Source organism: Mauremys mutica, unplaced genomic scaffold, assembly GCF_020497125.1.
Source record: "Mauremys mutica isolate MM-2020 ecotype Southern unplaced genomic scaffold, ASM2049712v1 Super-Scaffold_100095, whole genome shotgun sequence".
Classification (NCBI taxonomy): domain Eukaryota; kingdom Metazoa; phylum Chordata; order Testudines; family Geoemydidae; genus Mauremys; species Mauremys mutica.
This window is the reverse complement of record NW_025423264.1, coordinates 1,424,530-1,448,844: the sequence shown is the minus strand read 5'-3', so window position 1 is coordinate 1,448,844 and position 24,315 is coordinate 1,424,530. Positions and strand designations below refer to the sequence as shown.

Below are 24,315 nucleotides of genomic sequence, written 5' to 3'. Positions count from 1 at the left end.
AAGGGGCACGGTGAGTGACCCCAGCTCCCACAGACCAGCTATGGTCAGCGTACACCTACACCGTCGCATGGGCCCCAGCAGGCAACAACACCCCTGGTCCTCTTCTGCTTCCCAAAGGCTTTGGCCGCAGCAACAGCCCTGGCCCTCCTCACCTGCCCTTGCCCAGCAGGACGCCTTTCCGGGCCTACACAGCTCCTCACACAACACCCGCCTGGGACCTTGCCCTCCCCTACCAGCTCAGCAGCACCTTTTTTCCTCTCAAAACCTCCTCTTGCCACCCTCCCCCTTCCACACTTCACACTCACCTCATCACAAACTCATCCACGGCCCCTTTGGCTTCTCAAGCGCCTCTGGAGGGACGCAGCTTCCCTGGCACGCAGATCCTTCCCTTCAACGTGCACTGGACGGACATTGGAAGCCCTTTCCAGCAGGGAATGCGCTGCTTTTGGACCCTGGCGCCCAGCAAGAAGTCCTGGTACTCTTTTTCTGACGGATGGACCCCACTGACTTGCCTTTACCAAGCAGAAACTGAGGACCGGCTGATGGCTCTCTTTGCAAACGGACGCCATCAGACTGAGCCACGAGGCGTGCTGCAGGATAGCCCCTCCCCACCAAAAAGCAATGCAGTGACCCGGATTTGAACTGAGGTTGCTGCGGCCACGGCGCAGAGTACTAACCACTATACAATCACAGCCAGGCGCTGGGGGCGCAGGCAGCAGCCCAGTGGAAAATGCTCAGCTCTGCGCTCTCGGGGCGGCCACCTACCTCGGCGGCAGCCACAGGTCTTTCTCAAGTCTCCCCATTACAGTCACAGGTCAAATGCTGAGCAAAGGAAAAAAGACAGGAAGCCAATCCCATGCCTGTCCCTTTTTCTGTCTTCCTCCACCCCTGGACCAAGTCCCTCCCCGTTTGTCTGGGCCATTGTCCTCATGGCCCTGGCCAGCCTATTTCCCTTTGCCGCTCTGAAACGTGCCCCCACGTGCAGGCTTTGGCTAGGGCGAGCGTGTCCTTGCGAGGTAACTGTCTCTCTGGAGGTGAAAGTCATCAGTGCGGAGTGCGAAGGGAAGTGGCCGTCGAAGGAGAATGCAAGGCATGTGGCGGGCAGGCCAGGGATTTCTTTGTCCCCCCTTCAAAAGGGGTCACCCTCCCCATCGGGGAATCGAACCCCGGTCTCCCGCGTGACAGGCGGGGATACTCACCACTATACTAACGAGGAAAGGGGCACGGTGAGTGGCCCCAGCTCCCACAGACCAGCTATGGTCAGCGTACACCTACACCGTCGCATGGGCCCCAGCAGGCAACAACACCCCTGGTCCTCTTCTGCTTCCCAAAGGCTTTGGCCGCAACAACAGCACTGGGAAAAGCCCTGGTCCTCCTCACCTGCCCTTGCCCAGCACCACGCCTTTTCAGGCCTACACAGCTCCTCACACAACACCCGCCTGGGACCTTGCCTGCTTAGATAAAGATTGTAACTCTATGAAGTTAAGTTTTAGTCACTAGAAAGCTTGTTTTGTTTGTTTTACTTGTAATGATATCTGTGCCTTCTGTTCTTACTGATTATCATGTAATCCTGCCTGCCCGGCCCGGGTCCAGCGGGCCGGGGGTGCGGCTCCTGCCTGCTCGGCCCCGGGTCCAGCCGCGGGGGGGGGGGGCGCGGCTCCTGCCTGCCCAGCCCCGGGTCCAGCCGGGGGGTGGGTGCGGCTCCTGCCTGTCCGGCCCCCGGGTCCGGGTCCAGTGGGGGGGGTGGGCGGCTTATGCCTGCCCGGGGCCGGGTCCAGTGGGGAGGGTGGGCGGCTTCTGCCTGCCCGGGGCTGTGTCCAGCTGGGGGGGGGGCGGCTCCTGCCTGCCCGGCCCCCCGGGTCCGGGTCCAGCCGGGCGGCGCAGCTCCTGCCTGCCCGGCCCCCGGGGCTGGCCCCGGGTCCAGGTAGGACGGTAAGGGAACAGGGAGGGTGTGTTGGATAGAGGGCAGGGGAGTTGCGGGGGGGGGGCTCTGATTCCCCACTCAGCCGGGGGGCTCCCCTCTGGGCTGAGGAGCCCTGGAGTGGGGCGGGTGCAGGGGCTGTGTGTGTGTGTCAGGCTGGGGGAGCTGCCTGGGCAGAGGGGCTGGAACTGGGGGTGGCTCCAGGCACCAGCACACCCAGCGCGTGGTTGGGGGGAACAAGCTGCAGGGGGCTCTGCTGGTCGCTGCGAGGGCAGCAGGCACCCCAGCCCCTCCCCCACTCTGCCCCCCTCGCCCCCCTCCCCTCCCAGAGCTGGGGGAGAACCCAGGAGTCCTGGCTCCCAGCCCTGCCCCTCCCCCGTATTTCCATATGGCTCCATCCAACAGCTCCCCCCCCCCCGTCCCCGAGTGGGGAGAGACGAGGCCAAGGGACACGCGAGTTCTCCTCACGAGCAGGAGAGGGGCGGGGCCGGGGCTCTCTGGGGGCGGGGCAGGATGAGGAGTTGCGTGGAGGGGAGGTGTCAAGTTGACCCAGGGACCCGCCCTCACCTGGGCTGGAGAGGACGGAGGCGCCCCGGGGCAGGCTGGGAGTTGTAGTTCCTGGCTCGTCTCAGAGCGGAAGTGACGCGACGGTTGCTCAGGCAACGCGCCCCCTCCCGGTGCACACTGGGAAGCGTAGTTCTCTCTCTCTCTCTCTCTCACACGCGGCCTCTATTGGAGGAGGGGCCGTAACTCGTCACTTCGCCGCGCCCCTCCCCGCTCCCTGATTGGCAGAGAGACCGCGGGACAGAGACTCGGCGCGTGGGGGGAGGCCCCGGTTCCCTCGCCCGGAGGCTTCGCTGCCCCCTGCCCCCCCGGGCGCGCGCTGCGGCCGTTGGGATTCGAATCCTGCGTGGGATCCGGGCTGGGGGGGGCGCAGGGCAGAGGCAGCGCGGAGTGAAAGGGCTTCACCCCCCCCCCAGCTGGGCCTAGGGGGCAGCAGCGGGGGGGGCGGGGCTGAGCTGCCGGGGAGCAGCCCCACAAGCGGCAGCCTGGGGCCACGGGGCCCCTCAGCCCCGCCCCAACCTGCCCCCGCAGTGTCCCCCCCCCGCTGTGACCCTCCCTCCAGCCCCGCCCCCGGCGTCCCCTCCCCCACCCTGTCGCTCTGCCCGGCCTTTCCCTTCGCCCCCCACTTCCCTGGGGGGAGGGAGAGCTCAGTGGTTTGAACATTGGCCTGCTAAACCCTAGGTTCTGAGTTCAATCCTTGAGAAGGCCCCTTAGGGATCTGGGGCAAAAATTGGTCTTGCTAGTGAAGGCAGGGGGCTGGACTCAATGACCTTTCAAGGTCCCTTCCAGCTCTAGGAGATTGGTATATCTCCAATTATTACCTTTATTGCCCCGACCTCCTCCTCCCCCTCCTCACCACTCCACCCTCCTCCTCCCCCTCAGCGTCCCACCCCTAATTGCCTCCAGCCCATTTCCCCATGGCTGGGCCCCACTTTCCCATCCCCCCACTGGCCGAGTCCATCCCCAGGGTGTGAGGTTCCTCAGCTCCAATCTCTGCTGCCCCCCAACCTGCCGGGTTCCCCTTTTCAGCCACTGTAGGGTCCTCCAACCCACCCCCACCCATCCACTCTGGGCTCTCTAAATCCCACCTTCCCACAATGCACCTTGGTAACCCCACCCTCCTCTATCCCTAATCCCCCTAGTCCGCAGTCAAGAACCAGGGCCGGTTAGTGGGGCCGTTGCTTGCTGGGGAGAGGGGTGCAGACAGAGGTAAGGGGGTCGAGGCCAAGCAGGGAGCCAGGGGCCCAGGCTGAGGGTGGGGTTGGGGAAGAGCTGGGGCAGAGTGGGGCTGAGTGCTGCTCCCTCCATAGGGGCTGGCTCAGGCCCTGAGGTGCCCCCATGAATGTTCCTCTGTGTCCCGCTAGGAGTCATGCCCCACATTTTGGGAACCACTGAACCCTACTCGCTAAGCAGGGGCTAGTGATGCCAAAGCCCAGGGAAAGGGAGAACAAGCGCGGGGCCCCTATCACTGGAGCCATGTGAGGGGCTGCAGGAGAGGGGCAATGGCTGGTGGCCCAGGGAGACAAGGGCAAAGGGGGCACAGGAGGGGGCAGGAGTTAGGGGTGAAGGAGGCGCAAGGGTTGGGAGTGCAGGAGCTAGCGGTAAAGGGGGAGTGGGGATCGTCCAGGGGCAATGGGGAAGTGCCAAAGTACAAGCTTTGCCCAGGGCACCATTTTCCCTAATGCTGGACTGAGCAAACAATTGGATATGACCCTTCAGTGAGACCAGAACCATAGTGTAAAAAAGCCCCTTTGTTAAGTGCTGGTGGCTGAGGGCTTAGGGAGATAGGTTAAACAATAACAGGCATTTTTCTGTGGAGGTTTGATTCTTGCCTGCTAGGCAAGGCTGGTGTGTGGTGTCTCCATGGCTGTACTTTCAGTGTCTGATCTGCCACAGGGAGCCAAGACTAGACATATTCAGAGGCTCTGTGCCAGGGTTTCTCAAACTTCCTTTCACTGCAACCCCCTTCTGCCAAAAAAAAAACTTACTACATGGCCCTGGAAAGAGGGATCAAGCACCAAGCCCCTCCCCACTGAGCAGAGGCAGGGGAGACAAAGCCTGAGCCCTGCCCCAGTTAGGGGAGGGCAAATCCAGAGCTTGAGGGATTCAGACCTGGGTGGTGGGGCTCAGACTTTTGGCTTCAGCCTCAGGCACCAACAAGTCTAATGCCAGCCCTGGCAATCCCATTAAAACAGGGTCACATCTCACTTTGGGGTCCTGACTCTCAGTTTGAGAACCACTGCTCTGTGCTGAGGGGAGAGAGTTTTCTGTGGGTGCAGTTAATCCACTTCCCAAGAGGTGGCAGCGATGTCAGTGGGAGAAGCTATATCGGTGGGTGTGCAAGCTGTGGTGTTTACCACATTTAAGAAGTTTAATCAAACCCCATTTTTAAAACCACCTGTGGTCTGGGAATGGCAAAGGACCTCGATGAAGCAGGGTTTGTCCTTCAAAGTCCTGAAAATCACAATTCTCTATTCAGCTCATTGTGCTGGTATAGCTCAGTGGTAGAGTGGTTGATTGCAGCTCCAGTGATCCTCAGTTTAAACCCCAGTGTTCTCTTATAACCTTCTTTCCTTTTTTAAAAAAAAAGGAAAACATTTTCATTTCCATTCTCCATTATGTTCAGGGGCTCCTCTATACGGGAGTGCTTGATATGAATGTAAACACTCAAGATTTCGCTGTCCAAATGCATAAAAACCTAGCGAAGCTGTCCATCAGCTGAAATCAGTTCCAATCCTCTAAGTGTCTAGTTTATTTTTTCATCAATTAAACAAAGGTATCATATGAATGCACATTTGCAGATCCCTCTTCTCCAGGAGCTATGTTGTGCAGAAGAACAAGAACCACATACAGCTGTAGTTCAGGAGTCTGATGACAAATGTTCTGAGGGCTGGAAAAAATGCCTTCTAGTGAGCTATTGAACAAGCTCAACCTGTTTAGCTTATCAAAAGGAGATTGAAAGGTGACTTCATTGAAGTGTTGAAGGGCCTTAATGGAGACAAAAGGTTGTGTATTAAAGGGCTCTTTAATCTAGCAGAGAAAGGAATAACAAGACCCAGTGGCTGGAAGGTGAAAAGAGACAAATTCATATTACAAATAAGACACAAATATTCAACAGCGAGGATGATTCATCACAGGAACAAGCTACCAAGGAAAGTGGTGGATTCACCATCTCCTGATGTCACTTAATGAAGACTAGATGCCTTTCTGGAATGTGTTTGCTCTAAAAGTAGCTATTGTGTCATACAGGAGGCCTGTGATATGCAGGGGGTCAGATTAGATGCTCTAATGGTCTTTTCTGGCCATAAAGTTGACTAATTTCTGAAAAGCTGAATGTAGCATTGGGAGCAGCGTCTGATGTTTTCCTGTCTAGCCGGCTTGCTGCCTAGAACGAACGCTCCTTGAGTGGGGTGATCCACAGGGAGTAGCTCAAACCTCCAAAGTGCCTGGCCAGGGGCAGGACATTAGCACAGCAAGGGAGGGGTGTGGCAGTGACATCACAAAGGCCTTTTGCAGGACCTCAGACTATTGGTGAAAGGTGGTGGGGAGGAGGTGACCTTACAGAGAGATGCTGACATCAGCCAGGCAGGACGGGGTGAGGGGCCAGGGAAACCTCAGAGACCCCTGTGGCTTTGCTTCAGCAAGTCTCTTTCTCCAGGTCTCTCTTGGAGGACTGAGAGAGTATTCGGGTTCACGTACGTGAGCGCCAGGAGGAACCTCTTTCGAGTTTTCTCCTTCCCTTTTAGTGATTTTACTAGAAAACAGCCGTCCCTGTTTAGAAGGTAAGAGCCTCCTCGAGGTTTGAAACCTGTTCAGTCTGATCCATCTGGTCACAGTTGAATTCTAGGCATGGAAAACACGAGCTTAAGGAGGCAGAATTTTATTTCACACTTGGGATTATGTCCCATAGAATCACTGGGGACATTAGGGTTTGTCCTTTTTGTTTCACCTTTTCCTCCATCCATCCCTCGCCTCCTTTCTCTTTGTCTCTTGCTTCTTTTGTCCTTTCACCTGTTCCCCTCCAACACCAGGAGCGAGGGGTGTGTGTGTGTGTGTGTGTTGCGGGGGAGCAGTGTGGTTTTTCCCCATGTAGCCAGCACCAGACCTGGCACCACCCCCAGCTCTGCCCCCTTCCTGCCACTGCGACCCCATCTCACCTCCTGACCCTGGCTGGGTGCCCCTGGCCCCTCGTAGCAGGGGGCTGTGCAGGAGGGTCTCCTTGCAACCATGAGTGGGTGTCTGGTGGGTGCTGTCACTTCTGCCAGAGACCCCCAAGAAATTCACTAGCTTCCTCCGCATGCGGGGAGGGGCTCCTACTTTCTGACTTGGGGGGGAAGGAGATTCCGTGATGTCAGAGCCCATGGGGGGAGGGGTTCAAATCACGAGTCTGGAGTGGCAGGGCGACCCCCCCCCAGTCAGATTCTGCTAGGGGGCTGGGCTGGGATCTGTAGGGAGGGAGACACAGGAAAAAGCAGCCACTACTATGGAACCCAGGAGTCCTGACTCCCAGTCCCCCTGCTCTCACCTCTAGACCCCCCTCCACTCCCAGAGCCAGGGATAGAACCCAGAGGTCCTGGTGCCCAGCCCCACTCCCTGCTCTGACCACTAGACCCCAGTCCCCTTTTAGGCTCGCTGCCTCTTCTATCCACTCAGCCCACCTGTCCATCCCTTTGCTGCAGGTTTCTGGGGTGTCACCCCTGCTCTGCGCTCCCCCAGTGCAGCCCAAGGCCTTTCCTCCCCCCAACCACACATCCTCTCCCGCCTCATGCTGGATCGTCTGCTTGGCCCCTCACCGCCTCTCGGGGTGCGCTGTGCAGCGTGGCTGGGGATTGTGCAATGGCCCAGCACCAGGCAACGCAGAACGTAAACCACAGGCCCTGCCCTGCCCCACTCCACCGGAGCTGCCTTCCAGGTGCATCGGAGCCCAGTGCCCTGCACCTGTGACCTCCTGCCCCACAAGGGGTGAGCTGCAGTCCCCACCATGCTCTGCAGAGGGGAGAAGAGTCAAGCCAACCAGCCCATTTAGGATGGGGGAATCAACACCCTTTTTTCTGCACAGCCACTGACCATCAGCGGGATTCCTCCTTCGCCTCCCTTCTGTGCCTCGTGTGACTAAATCGCCACACCTAGACAGCCGGTCCGTCCGCTGCACCCCAGTGCCCCATGCCTGAGCCTCCCTGCCAAAGCCCTGCACCTGGCTCCAGAGAATTGTCTCACATCTCGCTGGGAACTCGACTTCTTGTGCCCAGACAGTCTCAACCCCCCTCAGTAGATGACCTGAGTCTGAGAAACACAGTGTCCGTCTTCTCTAAAGAAGTACTTGGAGAGGTTTTTTTTTAATTATGTGGCCTAATGGATAAGGCGTCTGACTTCGGATCAGGCGATTGAGGGTTCATGTCCCTTCGTGGTTGTGCTTGTGCAGTTTTACCTTTGGGCTGAAAGTCCTGCTCCCTTCAGGGCTGGAACCTCTTCTTGGCCGCTCAGGCCAATGCTCTGGCTTCAGCTAGAGCCCTGGGAAGGAGTTGGGGGTTGGGTGTCACAAAGGCTGGGGCATGAGCCCCAGGTGCTTCCAGTCTCGCCTTTGCCCTTCCTGACTTGCCAAAGAAAATGGGCGGCTGCCCGGGCTAGCGTGTGCGCCTGTGCCTGTGCTGGAGGGTACTTGCTACATAGCACCTGGGGAGCCTGGGTGTTTCTCTGCTTCTCGCCAGGTGGGGAAAAGCCTCTTGGGGAAAAATCTCCTGCCCCACTGCCAAAGTGAGCACCTGGAGTGGGAACGGTAAGAGGCCCCACCAGGGGGGCTGGCCCTGCTTTCCTACCGTCTTCTGATGTTGGCCATAGAGCATCAGCAGCCACCCTGCATGCTGGTCTGTGGGTGGCCTTCAGTGGGTGTTTGGCATGGCAGGGAGCAGGCTGGCTGGGGGTCTTTGTCGCTGTCTGCTGGCCACACATAGGCATGGGCCTCCCCTCCTCTGAACAGCCAGAGTTAGTCTGTGCTTAGAAAGCAGAGACACAGGAGACTGGAGACAAGAGGGTGAGAAAGATTGAGAAAGGACCTATGCAGACAGCCCACACTACAGGGACACTGCCTGGTTAAGGGATGTGGAGGCACCAAATTGCCCCAAATTTCCCGGTGCCCCACGCAGCTGGGTACTGCTCCAGCGGCGAACTCGATCCCCCGGCTGGCTGAGCCGGCCAGGAAAGCTGCCCCTGCCCCTGCTCCACCTCTTCCCCACAGCCCCCACCCCTGGTCTGCCCCCACCCCCCTCTTCCCACCCCTGCTCCACCCCATCCCCCCCCACTCCGCCCCTTCCCCTGAGCTACACCCCGGTGGACGGCAGGAGGGATCAGGCACACCCGGCACTCACTGGGCGGTGGGAAGTGGAACGACCTGGCCCCAGCCTGCTCTGCTCCACTAGCTCCCAGCCGCGCCACTGGTGAGTGCTGGGGGGGCGTTTCCCCCCGAACTTCCAAGGCTGGGAGCAGAGTGCAGCAGGCTGGGGCTGGATCACTCCACTTCCCGACGCCCCGTGAGTGTGGGGTCGGGCCTGCCCTGCAATTACCGGGCAGCGGGAAGTGGAGTGACCTGGCCCCAGCCCGCTCCACTCTGCCAGCTCGGGCTGGGGGACGGGGGTGCCGTGTAGGGCACCAAAATGTCTAGGGACAACCCTGAATAGATCATTTTCCCACAGGGACCGATGGCTGTTAGACTAGAGATATTCAGGCTGCCTGTACAGGCCTAGACTTTAAGAACTTAGGTGTATTTTTATCACTTAGCTAGTGACAGGGGTATAAAAGAAAGACCCAAAATCCCAGTCTGCCTGCGTCTGGGCCTTCTCTCCCTCGGAGAGTCTGAGCCTTGTTCGTAGGCTCAGGCCTTTGGCTAAGCAGCAGGGGCAGCCATAAGCTGGGAAGCGAACGGTCCCATCCTCACCTCCCAAACCCGTCACACTGAACTAAGGTGGGGTTGGGCTGTTAGGAAGACGATCCTGTCCCGATAGTGCCCATCACCACCAGATAACGAAACAGATCTTAAGGGAGCATCCGGTCTGGCAAGAAATCCCTTCTCAATGGTTGTGGTTGTGAAACCCTCATTTCTGTAGGGTTTAGTTTTCTGGCCCCCACTTTTCTATTGTCAATCTGTCTGGTTCGCTAATTGTTTCTGTCTGCTGCAGAATTAATTTTGCTGGGTGTAAGTTAATTAGGGGAGTGGGATGTAATTGGTTAGAGAATTCTGTTACAATAGGTTAGAATTGGTTAGTTGCAATGACTGGTTAAGGTCTAGCTGAGAATATTACTGTATAAACTGGGGTCAGACAGGAAGTGGAAGAGGAAATTGGAATCATGCTAATGGGGGGATGGGAATAGGGAACAGGGACACAGACAAAGCTTTGCAGTGTCACAGCTGGGAAGGGGGATGTGGGGTAAACACTCTGCAGTGTCAGAGCTCATAGACTCATCGACTTTAAGGTCAGAAGGGACCATTGTGATCGTCTAGTCTGACCTCCTGCACAACGCAGGCCACAGACTCTCACCCACCCACTCCTGTAACAAACCCCTGGCCTATGTCTGCGCTAGCGAAGTCCTCAACTCGTTGTTTAAAGACTTCAAGGTCAGAGAATCCTCCATCAAGTGACCCGTGCCCCATGCTGCAGAGGAAGGTGAAACCCCCCAAGGGTCTCTGCCAACCTGCCCTGGAGGAAAATTCCTTCCCCACCCCAAATATGGCGATCAGCTAAACCCTTAGCATGTGGGCAGGACTCAGCAGCCAGACACCCAGGAAAGAATTGTCTGTAGGGATGTGGGGTAAACGCTCTGTGGTGTCAGAGCTGGGAAAGGGGACACTGGGGAACAGACTCTGTCGGTCTATAGAGATAAGCCCGACTGGTGTGAAGGGCTTCGGAATCTGCCTGCTTGGAAACTAACCCCAGTAAACATCCCTTTGTCTGCGCTTCCGACTTCTGGTCTTTTGCTGCTTGCTGCCTGCGTGACAAGAGCCAGGGAAGTGGGCGGGGGAAGGGAAAGCCCTGTAACAATGGCTCCTTGCTCCTCTCCCTCCAGGCTCAGGGGTCAAGGATGGGCAGGACTCCAGGCTCTGCTTGAGGGATCCTGGCACAGGGGCTGGTGGGGGAGAAAGGATTGTAGATTCTCATCTGCGCTCTGGAGAGGAGGTAATAAATGAAGGGGGCATTTTTGACTCCTCCCCTCCTCAGTGTCCCCAGGGCTGGAAGTCTACATTACGCAGGGCCAAATGAGGGGGTGATGCCACTTGGTTAATGAAAACCAGTGCTCCAGGTGAGGTTTGTACTCATAACCTCAGCATAACTCCTCTCAGCACTGCCCTATAAGTACTGTGCGCTAACAAATTGCGCCACTGGAGCACCTGCTGTGACTCTCTAAAACCCCTAGGTTGATACAGGTGAGGGGTGACCCCAAAACATTCTCAGTGGGGCTGAGAGCAGGTAGCGACAAGTGTTGTACTCGGTGGGGTGGATTCTTCTTAAGAGTTCCAGGCACCATTTGACCCTTTTGTTCTTCCCTGTGTAATAACAGAGCTGGTTAAGACTCAATGGAGAGTCTTGCTGCAGACCAACAGATCTGAAATCACTGATAACCAGCTGTAAGCATTAGTCCTGCTTTGGGACAGTGTCTCTCATGCAAGGAACTGCCCAGTCTGCGCTAGCAGTGAGGCTCCCTCACTAACAGCTGAAATCAGGGAGAGCTGTGGGAAGTGCAGGGCCCCAGGGGTGCCTGAACAGGAGGGAACAACACCCCAGGGCTTTAAAAAATGGGAGGGCTCTGCCTTGCCACTTTGTAAAGACCGTAAGGGTGAGTGAGGGTGGGGAGGGGACGGAGAGCAGTGAGCGGGAGGAAGGATCTTGGGGTATGAGGCAGTGTAGGAGCGGGGCCTTGGGGAGGGGGTGGTGCAGGGGCGTGGCCTCAAGTGGAAGGGGTGGGGCTACTGCTTGGGCTCTGGTGGCCGCCACTTTTAGGCAGGGACACCCGGTGGGGGCAAGTGGGGCAAAAAAACCCTCCATAGCAGTCCAGTTCCTTGCTGTTGCTTGTCTGTCCACTGCATGCATGTGCTATACCGTACCCTAAGCTGATGCCCGGCTTTTGTGCTCAATGCAGCCTTGCCCCTCTGTGTCTCTGTGGCGCAATGGGTCAGCGCGTTTGGCTGTTAACCGAAAGGATGGTGGTTCGAGCCCACCCAGGGATGATGCTAAGCCTGTGCTGCTTCCTGGCTTCCCCGTGGCCTGTGGGGGAGCCTCAAAGGTCCCATTTTGCTGCCTCTTGGCCTCAGTGCTTTCAGCTGGTGGTCCAAAGAGCAGGCTGGATGCCATTCAGAAACCCATCTGCCAGCAGCCGTGCCGGAGGCTCAGGATTAATCCTCAAGGCCGAGCACAAAAACTTTCAGCCGGGAACATTTCGCTCCCTTCCCGCCTCCGCCCAAGCGGCAAGGGAGAAGCGGAGGAGACACGCCGGCTCAAAGACGCCTCCCTCCCACTTCCCTGTACGCTGTGCAAAGCTCTTGGCCTGCCTCATGCCTCATCAGGAAAGCACGGCCATGCGGCCCAAGCCTGAGTCACCTCCGCGGCCTGGCCCGCCCCGCCCCGGCTGACGGCGCGCAGAGCCACGCGAGTCAATGGCAGGTCGAGTCGGGAGCCTCGGCTCTTTCCCCTGACAGCCACACACACAGCGCTGCCCAGCGCCCCGAGAGCCTCCCTCGTGTTCTCCCGCAGCAGCCGCCTGCCGGTGTGGGTGGGAAAAGGGGACCAGGAAGCACTGCAGCCTCATTCCTGGACAGGAGGCCCTCACCACGCCCAGGCCTGCCTCTTGCCTTCAGCCCAGGCAGCCAGAGGTGCCAGGAAACTCCCTGGCAGGCAGCCGCTTCACCTCAGCCACCTCTTGCCTCATGGCCTAGGCTCTTGGTGCTCTGCTGGTCACCGGCTCGCTTGAAGGCCCAGAGGGAAAAGAAACAAGGGCACACATAGCAGAGGATGGTTTCGAGCCATCAACCTCTGGGTTACGGGCCCAGCACGCTCCCACTGCGCCACTCTGCTGGTTCTTCACAGCCTCCCCCTGCCACCTAGCCGCCACTATCCGGATTAGTGCCTTACACGCTCTCGCGCTGGCAGGCAGATGCGCAGGCTGCTAGGCAGCTGCCCTGGTCACAGGATTTTACAGCTTCTACAGGGTAAAAGGGATCTATTTGGGGTTTGGACCCCATTGGGAGCTGGGTAGCTGAGTGCCGGAGACGGGAGCACTTCTTAAACAGTTTTCAGTTAAGCTCTCAAGCTTGTGGGGGACGAGGTTCAGCCTTGGATCCGTGTCTGCAGCAAGCAAGCGCGTCTGGCTCAATCGCCCCCCCGCTGTATTAGCAGACTAAAACCCGGAGCAAACGCACACGCCTTGCAAAGGAACAGGAGCCGGGATCTCAAACAAAAGTCAACTTTTTATTAAGATGACGTTCAAAGAAAAAAAAAGTGTATAGTACAGAGTTTCGGCATAGAAGTTTCTGGTGCTCAGGGAACAACGTACAGCTTACCCAAGGGATGCAAAATTCAGTTTAAGATCGGGTGGCATAAGGAATACATAATCTACAATAGCCCTGACTGGGGGGTAAAAGGTTAACGTACAGATACTGAGTTAGGAGGGTATGTTGTCCATATGAGGGCTACGTTCGGGTGTGGAATATAACGAGCGGTTACGACGATGAGGATGGATTGACCCGCATTTGGTGAGTTTTAACGTTCGGTGTTTTGGAATCTTTGCCACAATCTAGTTGAAGCAGGGTCAGTATGAAGTCTGCCCTGCCATCTGTTGGTGATGTGTTGTCAAGGCCTTTTGGGGCTGATGTCATTTGCATGGTTACACCCACCCCGGATTGCATGATGGGAGTGCTTGTCCAAACGGTCATTTCAGCTGCTGCGATATCCCCTTTGTTATTGGGGCAGGAGTAATCCAGTGTATTTTCCTGTTGATTTTGGATCAAGGACAGAGTAACTGTACCTGGCATTTGAGGCCTGAGAGCGTCACCCTCTCCTGAAAAGTACTCACCATTTAGGGGTATGGGTTCCTAACGGCTGCTTGTGCAGGGAGGTAGAAATGGATGTTTGTTGGTGTCTTGCAGGTGCTGCTGATGTTCTTTCTGCTGTCCCTGGTGTGGAAAGACAGAGGCAGAGGCGGTTTTGAATCTCTTCAAATTGTTGTTAGTGCTGCAGTTGCTCACCCTAAGCTTATGCCGTTAGATCTTTTTCATGGTGTATTTTAGTCCTGAGGTAAAAGGTGTGTTGTTAGGGAGTGAGGTAGCAAACGTTAGTTGCAGAGGTGGTGCATGTGCCACAGAAGTCGTGTGCCCCCCCCTGCCCCCGCTCCTGTCCAAGAGTCCAGTATTTCCATAAACCCACCCACTGACCTGTGACTAACAATCTCGCTCTGCTAACTCTTCCAGCAAAACTTTTCTACCAGGTTCTTATGCAGCGGTATATTTCTACCAACTTTAGCTTTTAAGTACCATCAAAGACAACCTGTTTAAGTATAACTAAAATTCCTTCTTCTGCATTGAAGATTTTCAGTGTATGCTATAACACATTATTTAAAAAAGAACAATAATTAATTCTACTTTTAAACTAAAGAGAAGAAAACCATAAAGTATGTTTACAGATTGCTAAAGAATCCCATGCTGCAAAACACAAATATTGATTTTCAATCTCTTTTAACTTGCTATTGTTTGGAACCCATGTGCCTTGTCTAAAGATTTTTATGTTGGTTTGGGTGAGTTCTGAAGTCAAGAACTGCTAAGTACCGTTCTACTGTTCTTGATTCATGTCACCAGGATTACTACACTTAATTACTCTTGCCCTAATAAGAAAGAGTTTGGAGATCCCACAGCAGCCAAAATCACCATTTGGACAAGCACCCCCATCATGCAATGCGGGGTGGGTGTGACCATGCACATCAGCAACTAAATGCCTTTGCATCACATCACCAACAGATGGCAGGGTATAGTTCATTCTGACCCTGCTTACACCCTCCCCCCCAGCCAAGAATTGGTGGTCCTGATACACCACACTCCCTGTTATACCAACTCATTGGTATTGAATGCTGAAGTTATGGCTAGCAAAAGTAGCCACCCATCTCTGCCCTGTAGCATCCAGCTTAGCCCTTGTTAACACAGAAGTCAGTGGATTGTTCTCTGTCCATAGCGGAAACTGAGCACCGGACAAGTAGTCTGGAAATTTCTCAGTCATGGCCCATTTCAAGGCCAAGAACTGCAGCTGGTGGATGGGATAGCAAGTTTCGCTATCAGACAGTCCTCAGCTGGCAAAGGCCACAGATTTACATTTACCTTCCACTTCCTGGTAGGCGAGTGCTCCCAGACCCTCCAAACTGGCATCAGCATGCATGATAAACCGTTCGTTTGGGTCAGCAAGGACTAGGACTGGCACATGAATCAGGCAAATAATGATTTCCCGTAAAGCCCTGTCACATCTCTCATCCCACCATGTCCCCAATGGAGAGGAGAGGAGCCCCGACCCTGTCCCAGGACAGGCACACCAGATCTGTGTGGGGAGATGTCCATGATCCAACCCAGGCGTGCTGGAGCTGCTGGGGAGAGAAGATTCTCCCTCAGCCCAAGCCCACCAGAGTTGATGTTGCAGTGGGGGAGAGGTATCTCTCATCTGGTTTTTAGATGCTCTGATGAGAGGGAGCAGGAGAAAGATTTTTCTTCTCCTTGCATTTCAAACCCTTCACCCACCCCCAACCACTTTCTGCTCTAGCCTGATCTCTCTCTCATGTCTCCAGGGCCGTCATTAGCTATAGGCAGCTGCCTAGGACACCACTAGGTCTGGGGGCACCGCTCTGCTGGGAGCCCGGACAGATGGGAAGCAGTGGAGCATGTAAGAGCAGGGCTGCTGGGTCCTAGAGAGAGCCAAATGCAGCACAGTCTGAGGGAGGGGATTGGCTGCTGGGGTCTCTGGGAAGGGGCGGGGGTAGGGGTTGGGGAAGGAGCTCACCTGTGAGTGTGACTCTTTCCCCCCGGCTGAGGTGAGGTGAGGCAGGCTCTGCAGCTCTGGAACCAGTATCCTTTGTTGTCCCACATAACATCCATTCTTCTCCCCCCTGCCCCATGGAGCACCCCCTCCTTTCTCCCTCCTCCTCAGGAGGATCCCTCTCTCTCTCCTCCCTCCCCTCCGTCAGGGCTGGGTTGGGTGAGGTGCTGGGGGGTAGGTGGGCGGGAGGAGGCTGGCTGGCTGCCTGCTGAGGAATGACAGTGAAAGTAACTCACTTCCTGGGCAGTGAGCCAGGATTGGAATGTCACACGGGGCTGGGATGGGGTTAACCAGATGTGTGAAAAATCAGGACAGGGGGTTGGGGTAGGGTGAGCAGATATCCCTATTTTATAGGACCAGGCCCAATTTTGGGGTCTTTTTTCTTATATAGGCTCCTTTTACCCCCCACCCCCACCCCCTGTCCTGATTTTTCACACTTGCTGTCTGGTCACTCTAGGTGGGGGTAATTGGTGCCTATATAAGACAAAGCCCCAAATATCGGGACTGGCCCTATAAAATCAGGGCATCTGGATCTGGTCACCCTAGCTGGGGAGCGCCTCTCCCCCGGGCTTGCAGCTGCCAGCGATCCATCTCATCCGGGGGGAGCTGCACAGGGCAGGATGAGCTGCTGTGGCTCCATGGGTGACCTGTCCCTGAGATCAGATGCTGGGCTAACTTCACCATGGTCCGTAAGGCTGGTGGTGGTGCCCATTGGCGTGTGATTGGACCTGAGGGTTTGCTGCTGCTGTTGCTATTCTGCACCCCAAGAGGTGGATTTTGGGGTCTACTGCAGCTGTTGGACAAGCAGGCTGGGGGGTGAGCCAAGCATGAAAGCAGTACTGTGTTGCCATTTAGATTGTCATTTAACAACTTTGTTTGCCAAAAATTCTTGCTAACAATCCTGAATCCAATTTCAATATTTTTTTTTAAAAAAAATCAATATCTTAGCCAAAAACAGAAAATTAAGTTGTTGACAATTATTAGTGACAGGTTTGGTTTGGGGCAGGGAGTGGGCCAGTTTTCATCAGAGAAACAAAAAATGTTGACTGACTTTCCTATAGCCTGTTACTCCTGATAAGAGCCCTCCAACAACTGTAATATGCTCATCTCCTTACTGGTGTATAGAGCAGGGGTCGGCAACCTACGGCACATGTGCCAAAGGTGGCAGGTGAGCTCATTTTTGGTGGTACGCAGCGGCAGGCTGAGCGGCTCAGCCCATCACTGCTCTGGGGTTCCGGCTGCTGCCCTATTGCCAGCTGGGATACCGGCCGTCGGCCCCACTCAGCACCTGCTGCTGGCCTGGGGACCCCCAAGGAACCCCAGGCTGGCAGCGGGCTGAGCAGGTCGGCTGAACCACTCAACCTGCTGTCAGCCTGGGGTTCCATTCACTCAGCCGGCAGCGGGCTGAGTGGGCTGGTGGCGGGCTGAGCAGGGCCGGTGGGGGGGTTGAGTGGCTCAGTCTGCTGCCAGTCTGGGGTGCCGGCAGCACTCAGCCTACTGCTACTCCGGGGTTCCGGCTGCCGGCCCCTTGCCAGTCAGGAGCCCAGCTGCCGGCCCGACTCTGCCTCCTGCCAGCCTGGGTGAGCAGAATTCCAGGCTGGTAGTGGGCTGAGGGGGGTTGGCGGCCGGGATCCTGGCTGGCAGGAGTTGGTGGTCAGAACCCCAGACCAGCAGCGGGCTGAGCAGGGCCTGGGATCCTTGTCTAGGGTTCCAGCCACCAGTCCCGCTCAGCCGCTGCCGGTCTGGGGTTCCATTTACTCAGCTGGCAGTGGCCTGAGCAGGACCAGTGGCCAGGACCTCAGATAATAACAATAGTTTATTTATATAATATACACATAGAGAGAGACCTTCTACAAACGTTAAAATGTATTACTGGCACGAGAAAACTTAAGTTACAGTGAACTTGGCACACCACTTCTGAAAGGTTGCCGACCCCTGGTATAGACTGACCATATGTTGTACTAAGATTCTCCTGCTTTTTTTTTTCCTGTGAGTCTATATAGCTTTTGCCAGCCCAGAAGTTGGGCAGCCAATGTTTTACGTTTTCACAATGTTTTCTCCAACTTTCATAAAGTAAATTCATTATGAGTTAAAAAGGCCAGGGACACTTCCTTGTGAAGAATCTGTACAGCAGATCATGCTACAGCTGTGAAAATGTCAGTTTTTGATGGAACTTTAGAGACAGTGATTTATCATTTATTTTATCATGTGAATGTGCTGCTATTGCTAATGTCTTTCCAAACAAAATAAGGCACAATAGGACTTCTGTAACATTTCTGTGCTACCTTAATGTAGATGAGATGATGCTGTGCTGACTTCATTTTGGTCACTTTGTGCTTTACCTAGCAGTAAAACTAGGGTTATATTTTCCCACTGTTTGGAAACCCAGCTTATTAAACTGATTTTGCAGCCAAAAAAGCCAGAAAGATTGCTTTTAATTAAAAACAAATTTTGGTTCAATACCTCTTCATATAAATTTCCAATAAAAATTAGACAAATTAAAAAAATTATATTATTTGCATCATTCTGTCAAATCAGAATTTTTTCTATAGTGCTACTTCTTTAGTGCTAGTGCATCAGCATTACAGCATGCTTCATTAAGTTAAACTGGTTTTAATAACGTGAATGTGGCAAGTTTTCCAATACTGTATGCTTATATTTGTGTTGCTAAGAGCAGATCAGGCACAGGGGCACCAGTTTCATAATCTCGCCTAGGGCACCATAAATCCTAAGGACGGCCCTGCATGCCTCAAGTCTCTTTTTCCTGGCCTTGTTCCAGAGCCCTCACAGCCCAATTCTCTGCCCTAACGTTGAGCCCTCTACTGCACCCTGAACCTCTCATTCCAACCCCACCCCAAAGCCTGCACCACCTAGCCAGTGCTCTCATCCCCCTGCACTCCAACTTTCTGTCCCATGTAGCCTGATTTAGGGTATACTAATAATATTAATTTGGAAAATATGATGAAAATTTAATTTATTAGCTTACATTTTATTTAATGTAATTGAGTTATAAAGTTACAGTTGCATTACTGCTATTCAAAAGATACATATGGCATTATATGCAACAAAGGTTTGGTTAATATACTCACACCCTTCCTTGATAACCTGGTGGTAAGAGACACAGGACCAGCCTTGCAGTTCAGGTTTCTCAATTCTTGAGTGAAAGATGCAGTGCTTGGAAAAAGCTAATGTTACTTTGGGTTTACTTGAATAAGTTAAACTTAAAATCAAATCCTAATAAACAAAGAATAAAAACTTAGGGAAACCGAGCTTAGCAGAGTTACTTTGAAACTTAAAGTTTAAGAACAAGTACAGCCTACTGATAGTAGATAGAGAGAGTGAAGGAAGTTAGTCAGAATGATAGAGCGACGTGCTCTAGCGAGGTGGGTTACCTCTTTTATAGGGCACTAGCGCCGGAAATCCTTCCTCCTATGCCCAAATTTCATTCCTTACCCACAAAACATTAGGGTATGCTTACTTCATAGGCTAGTATGTTTGTGCTTGTTGATGACATGCACATACGTTCCCTTGTGGTGTACCTGTTAATTCTGTGGATAAACACTGAAAAACCCCTTATGACATTCTCCATTGTCGATTGGTCTAGGTAAAGGTCTTAGACAGGCGTGGGTACTTCTCTATTTAAGAAACAAGATAAAGGTCAATTTTCCTTTCTGAGTAAAAGGTCACACTATAGAGATGCTCACTTTGCCTTAGCTTAAGATACAGGATATGGCTTGTAGGTCCTCGTAAGTCATGTGCCCCAACCCCCTAATCATTTTTATTGCCCACCGCTGGACTCTCTCCAGTTTGTCACATCCCTTCTCATGTGGGTCCCAACCCCAAAAGTACTCACATTTCACCCCAATGGCCCCAAAATGTACATAGGGTGCTGCCATGGTCAAGTCGCCCTTGAACCTGCTGGCAGAGAACAAGGTGAAAATTAGCCAGAACGTTGCTCAGTCAATTCCCTCTGCTCCCAGCAGGTGGTATCGGAAAGCTCCAAGATGGCTCACTTCCCTTTCTCTCATCAGCTTCACGCCCCAGGGTTACAAATGCACAAACCAGTTGGGATTCTCCCCTGGTCTCAGGGTGTGGGGCTGCTCTGAGGAGATGGACTTGCACACTTGGGATATTAGTGCAAAGATACAATTTCACTTTTTCATAGAGAAATCTGAGGGCAATTTATATTTGGTAAAAATCTTATTTAGTGAATGGAAAGCTGCAGTGACAGCCTGGTTACTGGGGTGCAAAACACTTTCCTCCTGGGAGAAAGAAGAAGTTAGAATTAGAAATTTACATCATTTGTTCCAATGTTGGCACAAGTTTAATTTTGCTTCTGTGTAGGTTTGTTTCAGGCTGTGACTATTTTGGTTTATTGGGTTGGTTTGTTTTTTTTAAGTTGGAATGGAGCTTTTAATTGACATTTGCTGGATTCGAATGGCTGACCTGCAACACCAGTTTTGACATTGTTCTGCATATTTTATACAGATTTGGCCAGTATTCAAGGATTCGATTCCTTTATAGGAGGTTTTAGTGGTCAGGCTTATTTATGTTATTTTATCATCCTGCTGTAGCACACCTTTTTGATGAAATTATTAATTTATGGTATTTGTTAGTTTTTATTTTTAAAAACAAAGTTTTTCTTGGTGTTTGGGTTTTAAATTAAGCATTGTTTTTGGTTTCAATTTTTTATTTTGGCTTTGGTTATTGATGGGATCTTTAAGAACTTTGGATTTAATACTAACATTTGGACAGATTTAGATTATTTAAAGTAAACCCTGTTTACTATTTTATTTTAATAAAGGTTGTATTGCTTTAACCCCTGGCCTTTAACTGAGAAGGAGCAGAGGCATGGGAGGCATGGTCCCTGTGAAGGGTGGGGCCAGGTGATGGGGGGCACAGCCCCTCCAATTTTTTTTGTCTAGCCCACCTCAGTCCCCCACCAAACGAGAAGAGTCTGATGCCACCTGTTGGTCACTGGGTGTCACTGCTGCTCCATGGGAAACATGCTCTGTGTATTACCCAGATTGGTGGGAAACACACTCTGTGCATTACCGTGACTGGTCCGTGGGTGTCACTGCTCCTAGAAGGCAGACACACGCTGTGCATTACGCCACCTGGCCACTGGGTGTCACTGCTGTATCAAGGGAAACACCTTCTGTGCATTACCCTGAATGACCACAGGTGTCACTGCTGCTCCAAGGGAAACATGCTCTGTGTGTTACCCTGATTGGCCACTGGGTGTCACTGCTGCGCCAAGGGAGACATAAGAACGGCCAGACTGGGTCAGACGCAAAGTCCATCTAGCCCAGTATCCTCCTGTCTTCTGCCAGCGGCCAGTGCCAGGGGCCCCAGAGGGAATGAACAGAGCAGGGAATCATCCAGTGATCCACCCCCTCCCGCCCACTCCCAGCTTCTGGCAAACAGAGGCTACAGGCACCATCCCGGCCCCCCCCTGGCTAATAGCCCTTGATGGACCTGTCCTCTGTTCATTTATCTAGTTCTTTTTTTGAACCCTGTTATAGTCTTGGCCTTCACAACAGCCTCTGGCAAGGAGTTCCACAGGTTAACTATACAACTGCCCTGAGTTTAGCCCCCCACCCCGGGTTGTATATGGAAAAGAGGATGAGGCTAAGGAGAGTCATGATGTGTCTGTCACTGGCTGGTGCCTCAGTTTCCTCTAGACAGCAGTGCTGCAGGCTCCTTTGGTCAGTTCCCATGCAGCTGTGTCGGGGGAAGGGGGAGTAGAGGCTCATGCTCCCCAGCCCCATGCCCCTCCCCCAGCAGCTGGGGAATCCAGGCCAAATTTAACCCTGGTAGCTGGGCCGGGATAGGGCTGGGGAGGAATTGCGGGGGGGAGACAGATGCACCTGCTGTGAGGGCAGATCTTCCCATTCCCTGACAGGGGCTGAAGGGCAAAGTCAGGGAGTGGGGAAGGAGCCGGAGTTCAGCCCAGGGGGAGGCGCTGCCAGAGGGTTAAACCCCGGCACAGGCAGGGGCAGAGGGGTAACAGTTACCCCGGGGGGGGGGGGCTGAGAGTCCAGTGTTTGCAAAAACAGGGTGGGGGGAGCAGAGGGGCTTTTCTATTTCCCCTCCCACAGGCAGCACCTCTCAGCATGGGCTTCCCAGGGCTGGGCTCTTAAAGGCACAGGCACCCCACTGCCTAGACACTGCAGCTCCTCTCTGATGTAACCTACTGAGGTGCTGCCGTAGGAGATAGTTCAGTGAAACTGGGCATTCCCTATACGCCCCCCAGCCAGGGGGCTGTGCACCCCTCCCCAGAATTTCCCCTCCCCCCCCGGTCAGTTGTCAGGTAGTTACTTGCAGCGCTGCCAATGTTGTCACTGGCTGCAAATCTGAATGGAAATTGAAACGTTAACACACACTTTAAAAGCAGATCCAACGTATGAAAAATACTTGTACCTGAGAAAGTAAAATAGGTTTGAAAAGTCTGGACAAAGCCGGGTTCCTCACCCAGCTGTTGTGTTTGCTGACAATGTCGGTGCATTGGCTTCGGCAATGTTGGCCAAGCTCAGAATTTCAAATGATGATTTGGAAGCAAGGTGTGAATGAGCTCTCCCCTGACAGCTAGTGATGAGCCAGGGTTGGGGGAGGCTTTGGGACCAGACTGTATTTACATGAACTCACCTACTCTGCCGAGGTGTCCAGCAGACAGAGCTGGGCCGCCTCTGCTCTAGGTGCCCAGAGGAGGAGGGAAGGTGTGTGGGGCTCCAGCCTGGGAATCTTCCTCCCTCCTACCAAGACCTGACTATCAATCCCGGCCCTGGCCCTCCTTTCTTCAAGCGCCATGTGGGCCCCAGGAAAAGTGTGGCAGGAAGCACCAGGGCCAAACTTGTGGGCAACAGGTGAAGCAGCAAGAATCCCAACCATCAAGTTCTAGAGCCCCAACCCATTGTGGCCACCCCAGCCAAAGCCCTGGCTCTAGGAGGTGTGAGTCACCCAGCAGGAGGGGGGAGACTGGCTCTTGCACAGCTGGAGACAGGGAAGTTGAGCACTGGGAGCTCCTGAGTTTTACCACAAGGTCCTACTAAGATTTGAACTCAGATTGCAGGATTTAGAGTCCTGAGTGCTGCCCATTACACCATGGGACCAGCTCATGCTGCCTTCTCTGCACATCGGTGACCCTCACGGGGCCGGCTTGTGTAAGGGGGCTCTTGGCCCTTTACTAAAACTTAGTGTGTGTGTGTGGGGGGGGGGTGTTGGATGGCTAGTTTCCAGTCCCAATAGAAGGGGGAAGGGCCAATGGGAAATCAGGACCCTGAGACTGACAGTCCCCAGGGGCAATGGGGAGAGGCCAAAGCTCCAAGTTAGCCGCACTGACAGGCCAGGCAGTGTAATGAGGGAGTCACCAGGCCAGGGGGTCCCATCCTCCATGGGAGCTGGAACTGCCTGGGCCAGAGTGGGGCAGAGCTAAGGAGAGAGCAGGAGCCCGAGAAGAGCCGGGGAGCAGAGCTGCACAGGTGTAGTGCCAGAAACTGCTCCCTGTAGGACTTTGCTACCTGCAGCAGTTACTGAGACCTGAGGTTGTTCTTATTTGCTGCCTTGTCCTAATTGGCTCAAACTTGACAGTGGTTTCTCTCGCAAAGGCCAGTCCCTGCCCCCTTGGTCCAGACATCCTCATTCACACCAGGCTGGGGTGACCAGAGGTCAAAGATGAAATATCGGGATGCGGGGGGCGGATCAAAAAAAAAATCCGGAGGCTCCCCCCCCACCGCCAGGCGGCAGTGGCACAGCCCCGTCTCCACCCAACTCTCGGCTCTGACCCCCGATACACCCCCATCTCCCCCGTCCCCTCGCTCCTGGGCCCAGCCTGGGCTCTGAGCTCTGCAGCCGAGCCGCGTCCCAGGTCCCTCCTGCAGCTCCCGGGCAAGGGGAGAACCAGGCAGCCGGGCCCGGGCCCTCCCGGCAGGAGCGTGTCTGCCCCACGTGTGTCTCCGCCCCCCGCCCACATGGGTCCTGCCCGCTCCACACTGCCCCCAGCCCCACTGCGCTGCCCCGCAGGCTCCAGGGCTGGAGCACCCTCCGTGCTGCGCTCTCGGCCATGGCCATGGCCCGTGTGCAGACCTGGGAGAGAGGAGGATGCCTCGTGCTTGGGGAAGAGGCAGGGCCAGGGCGAGGATTTGGGGAGGGATCCAATGGGGCAGTGAGGGGGTGGGGCTGGGGGCAGGGCCAGGGTGGGGATTTGGGGAGGGATCCAATGGGGCAGTGAGGGGGTGGGGCTGGGGGCAGGGCCAGGGCGGGGATTTGGGGAGGGATCCAATGGTGGAAGGAGGGGTCGGGGGCGGGGGGCGAGTGTCCCTCCAGGATCTGCCTGTGTGCCGGAGCAGAGGGCAAAATTGTTTGTTTGTCCAGTGTCCCGACCAAACATCGGTCAGGACGTGGGACAAACAAGCAAATATCGGGACAGTCCCGATAAAATCGGGACGTCTGGTCACCCTACATCAGGCTTCAAGTTGAGAATCATTTCCCCTTCCCGCTCTGTGGGAGGGGAGACTGTTAAACGCGCTCTCTGTGCGACTGCACATGGCTAAGCAAAGAGAACAAACCCCCAATCCTCCCTGTGCTTTGGGGGCCAGGTTTGCGGTGGGAATTCTGTAGTTCAGATGACTTCACGCCTGGGCATTGTGATTCTTTTCCAGTTTCTCTGGCATTCGGGCAGCTTTGTGCTCACAGCTGTGATGGCCGAGTGGTTAAGGCGTTGGAGTCGAAATCCAATAGGGTTCCCCTGTTCAGGTTCAAATCCTGCTCACAGCG

The 24,315-nt window shown here is 54.4% G+C and overlaps 4 non-coding genes across 4 annotated transcripts; 2 read left to right on the top strand and 2 right to left on the bottom strand.

Annotated features, from left to right (window-relative positions):
* Positions 1-1,144: 1,144 nt before the first annotated feature.
* Positions 1,145-1,216, bottom strand: TRNAD-GUC. The gene has a single exon. It is a non-coding gene; the product is annotated as a tRNA-Asp (tRNA).
* Positions 1,217-11,628: 10,412 nt separating this feature from the next.
* Positions 11,629-11,702, top strand: TRNAN-GUU. Its single transcript has one exon. It is a non-coding gene; the product is annotated as a tRNA-Asn (tRNA).
* A 772-nt stretch (positions 11,703-12,474) lies between these two features.
* TRNAT-CGU lies at positions 12,475-12,546 on the bottom strand. The gene has a single exon. It is a non-coding gene; the product is annotated as a tRNA-Thr (tRNA).
* Positions 12,547-24,233: 11,687 nt separating this feature from the next.
* TRNAS-CGA lies at positions 24,234-24,315 on the top strand. Its single transcript has one exon. It is a non-coding gene; the product is annotated as a tRNA-Ser (tRNA).